This window comes from Peromyscus leucopus, chromosome 2, assembly GCF_004664715.2.
Source record: "Peromyscus leucopus breed LL Stock chromosome 2, UCI_PerLeu_2.1, whole genome shotgun sequence".
NCBI classification, from domain to species: Eukaryota; Metazoa; Chordata; class Mammalia; order Rodentia; family Cricetidae; genus Peromyscus; species Peromyscus leucopus.
Genome location: NC_051064.1, coordinates 93716972 through 93727262, shown reverse-complemented (window position 1 = coordinate 93727262; position 10291 = coordinate 93716972). Strand labels below are relative to the sequence as shown.

Sequence of the window (10291 nt, the reverse complement as noted above, 5' to 3'; positions counted from 1 at the left end):
CGAACACTAGTTTTTCTTTACTGTTGTCTTTACCTTTTCATATTATTGAACTTGTTCATTAGTGCTGTGTTTTGCTCCTCCTAGTTCTTTGGGAAACAGGCTGTGGGAGACAAGGTCCTACACTAGAGAATCTACAGTCTTATTTGCAGCTGTACATCAGACAATAAAAATTCTTCATGATAATGGAGATACTTTTGAAATTACATATGAAACTACTGCTGTAACTAGTGGAAGAGGCTGAATGTAGGATCAGAGTTATGATGACACAATCTCCAACCATTCATAGAATACCTCTCCCTTGAAAGGCAAAGATCAACAGAAGCATTTTATCTGGACTCATTGCTGTGGCTGTGACTGAAACTAGGACATTAGTCCTTTGCTTCTTCATACTTAATTTCAAATTTGTCTTTTCCCCAGAGTTGAGATTAGAGAAGGACACTCTCTAGAACCCCTGTGATTGAGGGATACATGAATACTTACATGCTTAAACCTGTCCTGTCAAATCTGAATATGGCAGAGATCCTAAAAGCAAAGTTGCTCTCAGTATAGGTTTGAATTCCTGGCCTCAAAAATCACACAAATAATTCAATAATTGTGCAAACAAGACCTGCATAATAACCATAGCAGTGGACATGCCAACATAGATGCGGAAATTCCATAAGGTCCCGCCCCTAGATGAAGAGATCTAGACAGTCAATGACCTCTAAGACATACTTTTCTCCAAGAATGAGCCTAAGTGGTCAGTTGTAAACATATGCATATATGAGAAACACTAAATAGATTTAGTAAATTGTGTGTATGTATGCAGTAATAATAATTAAAAAAAAAGAATAAGTCATGAATTAGAAAGGGAATCAGAAAAGATATGGGTGGAGAAGGAGCAGGGAGTAGGAGGAATGGAAATGTTGTAAATAGTACTCATGTATGAAATTCTCAAAAATGTAGTTGAAAATAATCATGAGATTAAGTAATTTTAAACAGAAAAAAATAATTTGATAAAATCAAAGCTTTTTAGACTGCGTTTTACTATGTTACCCTGGCTGGCCTGAAGTTTGTTACGAGGAGGAAGGTGGTTTGGAACTCAGAGATCTGCTTTTCTCTGCCAACAAAGTTCTAGGATTAACAGAATGAACTACCACACCAGGCAGAAAATTTTAGCTCCAGTGAGTTCCCATACACTGAAACCTGAAAATAAAATCTTCAAAATCCTGGTATATAATCAAATATTTTGTTTCTGGTAATATTTTTCACAAGTTTATGAAGATAATGACAACTATGCAAATTCCTTTCCCTCTTCTTCCTTCTAGTAAGTCTTAAATTTATTTTTGATCAAACGTAGGGGGATATGAAAATACAGTGTTCCATATCTAAAGAGGAACCTTTCCATCTGCTAATGGCGACCACTTAGAAACACAGCAAAGGCTGACTTCATGCACAGGAATTCTCTTCGCTTAGTGTGATTTTTCAGTAACCCCCAGAAGAGAAAAACAAGAGAGAGCTGGCTCAGAGAGTTGTTAACCTTCATGCCATATTCATTTATCACCTACACAATAGAAAGTAATTAAGACCTGCAGTCTAAAGGCAGGTGACCTATCAGAATATTAAGGGTGTCTTCAAGTAGGTACTTTGTTATGTGAACATGTAATTACATTGTGTCTTAAGACATTGTCTGAGTATCTTGCCTGATAAGTTGTAGGAATATATAACTCTATTTTAGTGTGACTCCCATGTTTTGAAAAGTAAGTATGCGTTTCTGCTTTGTGCTCATTAATACCTTCACTATAAACCAAAAGGCTTCATTAAATCCTCTTGATTTGTAGGAAATGTACCTGTGATATGTGTGTGTATACCATTAATAGCGATTTTATTAAGAAAATAACTTACAATGTCCAAAGTGACCCAATGAAAGAGAATGGAAGCAAAATTCAATATTATGTTTTAAATTTTATATTTTAATTAAAAGACAAAATAGTGATATATTCATTAAAGATTAAGGGCCATATATAGAGCTGTGCATGGCTCTTAACACCTAAAATTTTAGGGTACTGAATAAGAAGAAAGCTATGCTGGGGTGCAGACATCTTGAGCTTTCATCCTACCATTGATGCTAAGGGCCTTTTGCAGTCCAAAACAAAAACTTACAATTAATAAGTTTTAAGGCTCAAGAGATTTGTTCATTTCCAATTGTGAAAGGCAAGATGACTCATCCAGCATCATAAAAAAAGAATACATCCTATAACTATAAAAGCATGTGCTCTATATGTTCAAGGAAACAAAAAAAATATAGTCATCACAGTATCCCATTAAGTTCAATTAAAATGTCTGATACATTTTTGATGACTCTTTTAACTAAAGCATGGTAACAAATGTATCTAATATTTTAAGCTGATAAACAAAATAAAATCTCACTGAGTTTATCTTAGGCTATGGCATTGGGCATTTATTCTTACATAATATTTGGCTGACTTCATTTATATTTGTAATATCTTCATTGAGTGTATGCTTTATAATTTCCACCATTCAAGTGATAGAATTGTATGATAAATATCCAAATACTATTTATATTCTCCAAGTAATTTTTACCATGCTTATCATATTGCATGGTTATTCACTTATTCATCTCCTAGTACTTCTCTGTCAGTGAGCCAAAGTAAGATTCAGACATCAATGTATACTGCCCTTATGTACTTCTGCATTAATGTTATTAAGTACATTTTAATATTTGCTTAAGGTTATTTGTAATTTTTCTTTCAGGTTAAATTTTTTTAGACAAAAGAATGAACAATTTTAGCATATAGTATTTGGTGATGTGCATTGACAAATGTGCACACATCTTTACCCCAGTACAGAATATTTTGCTGGGACTAGCCCAGTAACATCCTTCAGAGGCTTTCCTAGTCAATCCCTGCTTTTACTCTAAGTGCAAAAGCAAGTGCTGTTTCACATTTTCTAACTATAGATTGTTTCTCTGTTCTAGAATTTTATGCAAATGAAGTCATATGACATATACTTTTGTATAAAGCACCATTCGTTAAGAATAATGTTTTTTAAATTTTCTCATTTGATGTGTACATCAATATCTTATCATCTTTTATTATTGGATTATCTCAAAAATGAATGAACTCAATGTATTTATCTACCTATTCTGCTTTTCTTGGACAGCTGGATGATTCCCATATTGAACTATGATGAGAAAAGTCAGCATGACCATTTTTACAAATCTTTCTGTGGCATATGCTTTCATTATTCTAATCTAAATCTTTGAAAGAATTTCTGGGTTATGCAATAATTTGCATGTTTCAATTTAAAATAAATTTCCAGACCTTTTCCACCAAAGAAATTGCTCAATTTTATACTTGCAGTGGCAATATATAAAAATACAGTTAACCAATGTCCTTGCCTATATTCATTCTTGTAAGGCTATAATTTTTGCCTTGCTAGGTGATGTGTCTTTTGTTGTGATAACTATTTATACTTCCTTCATAAACAACAAAGTTGACTGTATTATTTGATTTCCAGTCTTATTTGGGAAATGCTTCTCTCTATTTTTCTCCTTTCTTTTTTTTCTTTCAATCTGTGCTTTATTAGAAGGCACAGTGTGTAGTGAACACAACCAGGCAGGCAGGGATGGTGTACCAGCAACTGAGGTGACAAGTCTAACAGAGTTTCTTGGGGTTAAGGTCTTTGTACTGCTTTTTGTATGGAACCTTGGAGAAGCAGATGGTGGCCTGGCAGTCACAGTTGTTAGATGAAGTCCTTACAGGCTTTGTTTTTGTCGCTGCAGGTGATATCATTCCCAGAGCAGGAGTAGGAGTAGGAGCTGGTGTAGGGGTTGTCTAAGAGTAATGTACAGTTTTCCAGGTCATATACCTGAGCATAGCAGTTGTCACTAGTCTGGCACCACTTGTCTAAGTCTTTCACCCAGTTGTTCAAGCTGACAAAGGTCCAGGAGCAGCAATAGATGTTATACTCCTTCAAGGAATGACTCCTTGGCATGGTGCCCTTGACTACAATGACAAGCTGCCACACAGCCTGAGTGCTGATGCTGTGTACAGTAGTACCTGCTACAAAAATACACAGCACACTCCGTCAATACCATGTGGCTTTAACAAGGGTCTAATGCCTGCCTCATAGCTTCTTCCTTGACTCCTACCAGCATCAGGAGAGCAGTGTATAAAGCAGTGTGTGTGTGTGTGTGTGTGTGTGTGTGTGTGTGTGTGTGTGTGTGTGTTCCCACACAGGGGTTCACAAGCACGCACTTGGGAGCACTCATAAGTCATGCTCCACATGAGGAGATCAGAGGACAGCTTTAGGGTGTTGGTCTTCTCCCTCTACTATGTAGGTCTTGGAGAACAAACTCAAGTCACCAGGCTGAGCAGGAAGGTGTCTACCTATTTGAGACAGGGAGTTGCCCTGTAGCCCAGACTAGCCTCCAGCTCTGTAGCAACCCTCTGGCCTCAGCCTCCTGGGTGGTAGGATTATAAATGAACACCACTGTAGGGAGCTGGGCTGATTACCAGAATTAATTTCTATAAAGATTGGCTTTTGCCTTGCTTGCCTTCTCATTTCTCACTGTCAGGACAGACAGCTGCCATACAGTGAGCTGTGCTGTGGTCCCTGTGTTGAGGAGCTGAGAACCTAGGTTTCTCAAACCTAGGAGTCTCAAACCTAGGTGAAACCCTAGGCTTAGGCAGCAGTGGGATGCATCACAGTTCTATCTGAGGCCTTGAGCCAGAGAAGCAGCCAACACATATTTATTGTTTTACAATGGTACAATTGGATGCAATCTGTTGTATGGCCATACAAAGCTCATATACAAGGCTAACAGTCAGATCATCACTGTATTGTCAACATTGAAATAACAAACTGTTCATCAGCTGAGGTGTAGGTAAATAACCCAGTCTGCAGTAGGATCCTTGGTAGTCATGAAAATGAAAGAGAAGCAAGGGACAGTGGAACACACACTGTGTAATCCTAGAAATGTGGAGGCTGTTTCTCCTTTTCCTGTTTTATTTTATTTTATATTCTCTCTAATTCATGGTCTCTTTTTTAATTAATTGTTGTTGCATATATATATATATATACACATATTCCTACTAAGATCTGCTCAGTCTGTAAAATGTTACTTGTATATATGTTTTCAGGGGTGATTATTTTGTATTGGATAACCAATTGGTGTGATATTCCTCGAGGAAGACTATTTCTCTCATTCCCATCATTTTTCATTTGCTTATAGTTGATTTGATATGGTTGAAACCTCATAGGCTTTTCCCTGTTCATTCTTGAATGCCTGGGGTTTTATGCTTGTTCATCCCACTTTTGGGCAGTTATGTTGGTGAGAATTTATGGGTGTAGCTTCTGAAATTCCTATGAGACACAGTCTCAGAGCAAACTCTCCAATATTCTGTTTCTTACAATCTTTCCACCACCCTAATATGCAATGATCCTTGAGCCTTAAGTGCAAGAATGTTTTGTAGATATAGCCATTGGGACTCAGCTCCTCAACACTGCATTTTGATTGGTTGTATTTCTCTATAATGATCTCTTTCTGTTTCAAAGAGAATTCTCCTTAAATAAGGGTGAAGATTACATTTTTCTGTGAGTGTAAGGATAGCTCTCTAAACTGTTTTTTGGATTATGCTGGCTTACTTAAGTAGTGATTGCAGATTCTCTTCTAATATTCATGACTTCACTGGAACTGAACAGTTAGCTAGGTTTTAAGTACTAGGTGTAGTTTCTTGTTGAGCAGATGTTACATACAGCTAGAGAGTTGTTGGTTACCACTAAGATATACATGCCACTACTGCACTTTATGGTTATTCTGCCGTGCTGGTCAATGTCACGATTCATAGACTTCATAGCTTGGAAGGACTGTTGGTTGCCTCTTTCCTTTGGAAGCTTGCATAGTGTCTTTTGTCACCATAAAAGCTAGTCCTCATGGAAGAAGCACTAAGATTGGTTCCAGCTCAGGGATCGCTGGTTCCTGTGTCTGAATTCCATGGTGTCTTCATCTATAGCGACTTCACCTCCACTTCTGGGGGCAACCAAGGTCAACATAGGGTGTACGTTTATTTTTGGAGTCTTAGATAATCTTGGCAATAACTGAAAAGATGGCTTCTCATATATACTATTGAGTTTTTGTTAAGTGGCATTTGGCTCTTGGAGCAAGTATTGTTATCCCAGATAAGAAAAGTTCATTAAAACTACATTGTATACTTACATACAGAATTAAGTGTGTATATTTAGTTAGTTAGTTATTTTTAAAATTTTTATTTATTTATTTTAAAAAAGTTTTTTTTTTTTTCCATTTCACATTCTGGTTCCCCTTCCCTCCTCTTTCCCACCTCCTACCATCCCACCCCCTGTCCATTCATCAGAGAGGGTCAGGCCTCCCTTGGGAAGTCAACATAGTCTGGCATGCTAAGTTGAGGCAAGACCAAGGCCCTCCCCCCTGAGTCAAGGCTGAGAGCAAGTTATCCCCTGCTAGGGAATGTGTTCCAAAATTCCATTTCATGCACCAGGATAAGTCCTGGTCCCACTGCCAGGATCTCCCCAAACAGATCTAGTCACAGAACTGTCACTCACATTCAGAGGGCCTCTGTTGTTCCCATGCATGTTCCCCAACTGACAGGCCATAGTCCATGAGCTCCCACCAGCTTGGGTCCTCTGTCTCTATGGTTTTCCACATCATGATCTTGACCTCACTTGCTCCTGTGATTCCTCCTCCCTCTCTTCAACTGAAGTTTAGGAGCTCAGCCAGGTGCTTGATTGTGGATCACTGCATCTGCTTCCATCAATTATAAGTTGTAGGTTCTATGATGACAACTAGGGTAGTCATTTATCTAACTATAGGGAAAGGTAAGTTCAGGCACTCTCTCCATTATTGCTAGGAGTCTTAGCTGGTGTCATTCTTGTAGATTCCTGGGGATTTTACTAGTGCCAGGTTTCTCCCTAATACCCTAATCGTTGCTTCTACCAAGGTATCTCTTTAATTGTTCAACCTTTCCATCCCTCCCTCCACTAGACCATCTCAGTCCTTCCTATTCCCATCCTCCATCTTTTCCCTTCTACCCAGCCCCCCAGTTTACCTAGGAGATCTTAACTAGTTTCCCTTCCTGGGGTCTTCCATATGTATCCCTGTCAGGGACAAGGACAGAATCTCTAGTTAGTGAAAAATACAGACCCCCGATAAGACAGGGAACTAGATCATCTTACAGTCAGGTTGCCTAGCAACAGGACATTGAGTCAGAGCCCTTGACCCTTTCACCCTGTAAACAACCTATACAAACATCCTGTTAGCTTGCCCCACCTTATGCAGATGACAGCTTCTTGCTCCCCCTACCCTGCAGGAACTATATAAACCCTTCTGGAGAAAAATAAAGTTGCACCTTGATCAGAATCTAGACTTGGTATATTTCCTTTGTATCTCCTGTCCCTATATCCCCTCCTTAGGGTGGCTGAGTACCCATTGTAGCCCTGCAGGTGGGGCATATCCCTCTTAAGGTTCCACCCTTTTACCTAGCTTCTCTGGAATTGTCTGTTATAGTTAACTTTTTTTGTTCAGCATTATTAGAATAGAAAAAAAGTTAATGCCTGAGCATATCTGATGTTAGCAAGGCTGTAGAACAACTTGAGCTCTCATGTTTTACTGACAAGAGTATAAATTATTATCAACATTTTGGAAACTACTTGAATTTATCTGTTTAAACTGGGCATGTTTATAACCTCATGACCAACCACTTCTTGTTTTAGATTTATATATGTGTATTTAGATAAAGAATTACCCATATATGTTTTCTTTGTAAATAGTTAATAGCATGATACCTTATGGCTTTTTCAGACATCCTTGGTGTTATTTTATCCTTCTCTCTCTTCTATATTCCCCCCTTCCCTTCTTAAAGAAGCCCCCATTTCCTTTGTCTCCTATCAGATCACTTGAATCTAGTTATTCCCCTTTATCCTCATCCCATTTTATTCTGAATTTACCTCTGTCCTTGGTTAAAGAGTCCTCCCTTCCCATTTATCCTACGAGATCACTTGTATCCTGATATATATATATATATATATATATATATATATATATATATATTCCTTTACCCTCCTCTCGCTTTCATCTGTATTTACCTCCCTTCCAGTCCATAAAGGTCTTCTCCATTTTCTTGATCAAAGCACTAGTATCTAGCTATTCTATTGTCTTTGGCTCACCAACTCTTCTATTATTACAATGGTCCTGTTTCATTTTCCTGGTTTCTGTAGTTACTCTAAGCTTTGTACTCACATCTAGAGATTTGGAGCTGGAAGCCTCTCATGAGAGAAAACATGTTATTGTCTTTCTAGGTCTGGCTCACCTCACTCAATATGATCTTTTCTAGTTCCATCTATTTTCCTGCAAAGGTTTGATTTCACTTATTTTAGAGCTGAATTATGTTCCAGAATGTATATGCATTGCATTTTAACTATCCATTTGTTGGTCATAGGACATTTAGGTCATTTCTGTTTCCTACCTTTGTTTATAGAGCAGCCATGACTATGGCTATGTCTTTGACCCATTGGAATTAGTTTCATGAAAATTGATAAATATGCATCTAATTTCATTTTCTCTAAGTTGACATCCATTTTACCAAGCACCATTTGTTAAAGATACTTTCTTTTTTTCCAGCTTCTGTTTTGAAAGTTCTCAATGGCCTATTTTTTTCTTTTTGTCATTAAACAATATTCGATTACATAGATACATCACAATTGTCTGCTGGCAGATACTTAGATTGTTTCTAAATCTTGGCTATAATGAATAATGCTGCAAATAACATGAGAGTGCAAATATTACTTTGAGATTTTTATTTCACTTCCATTGGAAGTATCAAACAGTGGGATTGCTAGATCATCCAGGAAGTCTATTTTTAAAATTTTGGAGTCCATACTATTTTTTTAACAACAGCTGCATGATTTATACCATACAAAAACATGTGGATTTTCTTTAATTTATAACCTTTCCATTATGTATCAATTTTTATGACAGTTAACCAACCGTGTAAACAGTACAACATTGTGATTTTGATTTGCATTTCTCTAAGTATACATGTGTACATGCACACACACACACATATACACATGTGCACACACAAAATATGTAAGTCTTCCATACAGGCTTATTCAAGTCATTTGCTCACTTACTGGGTTTTAATTATTTTTGACTATGAGATCTCTTATATTTTGAATATTAAGTCTATTTTAGATGTGCAATTAAAATTTTTCCTCTTATCTCTTTGGTTGCCATTTATCTCTATAATTATTTTTTCCATTCTGCAAAAGCTTTTTCATATTGACTCACTTGTTTATTTTTCAGTTTTGCTTGTGTTTCCAGAGTAATATGTAAATCATTGTCAAAAACAATGTCAAGAAAGTATTTTCTCTTTGCTTTATTTTAGAAAATTGTCAACCAGAAAATTTATGCCTGAAAATATGTCCTTTAGCTCTGAAGAGAATATAAAGACATACTCAAACAAATAAGAGCTGAAAGAATTCATTACCACCATATCTATCATTAAAGAACTGTAAGAAAGGTATTTAAGTTGTAATGAAAGGATACATGATAACAACCTGAAAAATGTCAAAGTATAGAACTTTCCAGTAAGGACAGAGTCAAAAACAATATGCTTTCTTCTTAACCACACAAACAACATAGACTATATATTAGGTTCCCAAATTAGTCTTATATTTAAAAAATGGGTATATTTTAAATATATATAAGATCATGAATCATTAACAGGATGATTTTTTTAATTCCCCAAATAATGGGAAATAAATAATGTGCTTCTGAGGAAAGAAAGTGGTCAACACAAATTCAAAAACTATCTTCATGTTTGCATCCAGTCTCAGTTCATTAATGTAATTGGCTGCTATTGAAAAGTGTCTTAAGTTGAAAAAAATAATGAAAACAGTATGGAACATAGTAAAGGGTTCAAAGAGGAAATCTGGTGCCTTAGACTTAAATAGTTATGTTCTACTTATTTTTCATATCTTTGCTAGTGAGTCCTGGATAAAATGAATAGTAGTGAGAAAAACATGCTTTTCCTGTACATATTCTTAGAGGAAAATATTTAGTATTTAATTATTAAGCATGGTACTAGCATTCAGTTACTTAAAAACCTTGTCCATTTTTGATTGTTTAGTTTTTTTATATTATGGATGAATGACATATATTTTACTCACAGAATATTTGAAATATGGACATGATTTCATTGGCCTGTAAATCATGAGAACAATTTCTCAGCCGTTTTTCCCCTATGACCTT

The 10291-nt window shown here is 36.5% G+C and overlaps 1 pseudogene; it reads right to left on the bottom strand.

The window, feature by feature from the left end:
- Positions 1 to 3621: 3621 nt before the first annotated feature.
- LOC114698344 lies at positions 3622 to 6688 on the bottom strand (annotated as a pseudogene).
- Between the last annotated feature and the right edge of the window lie 3603 nt (positions 6689 to 10291).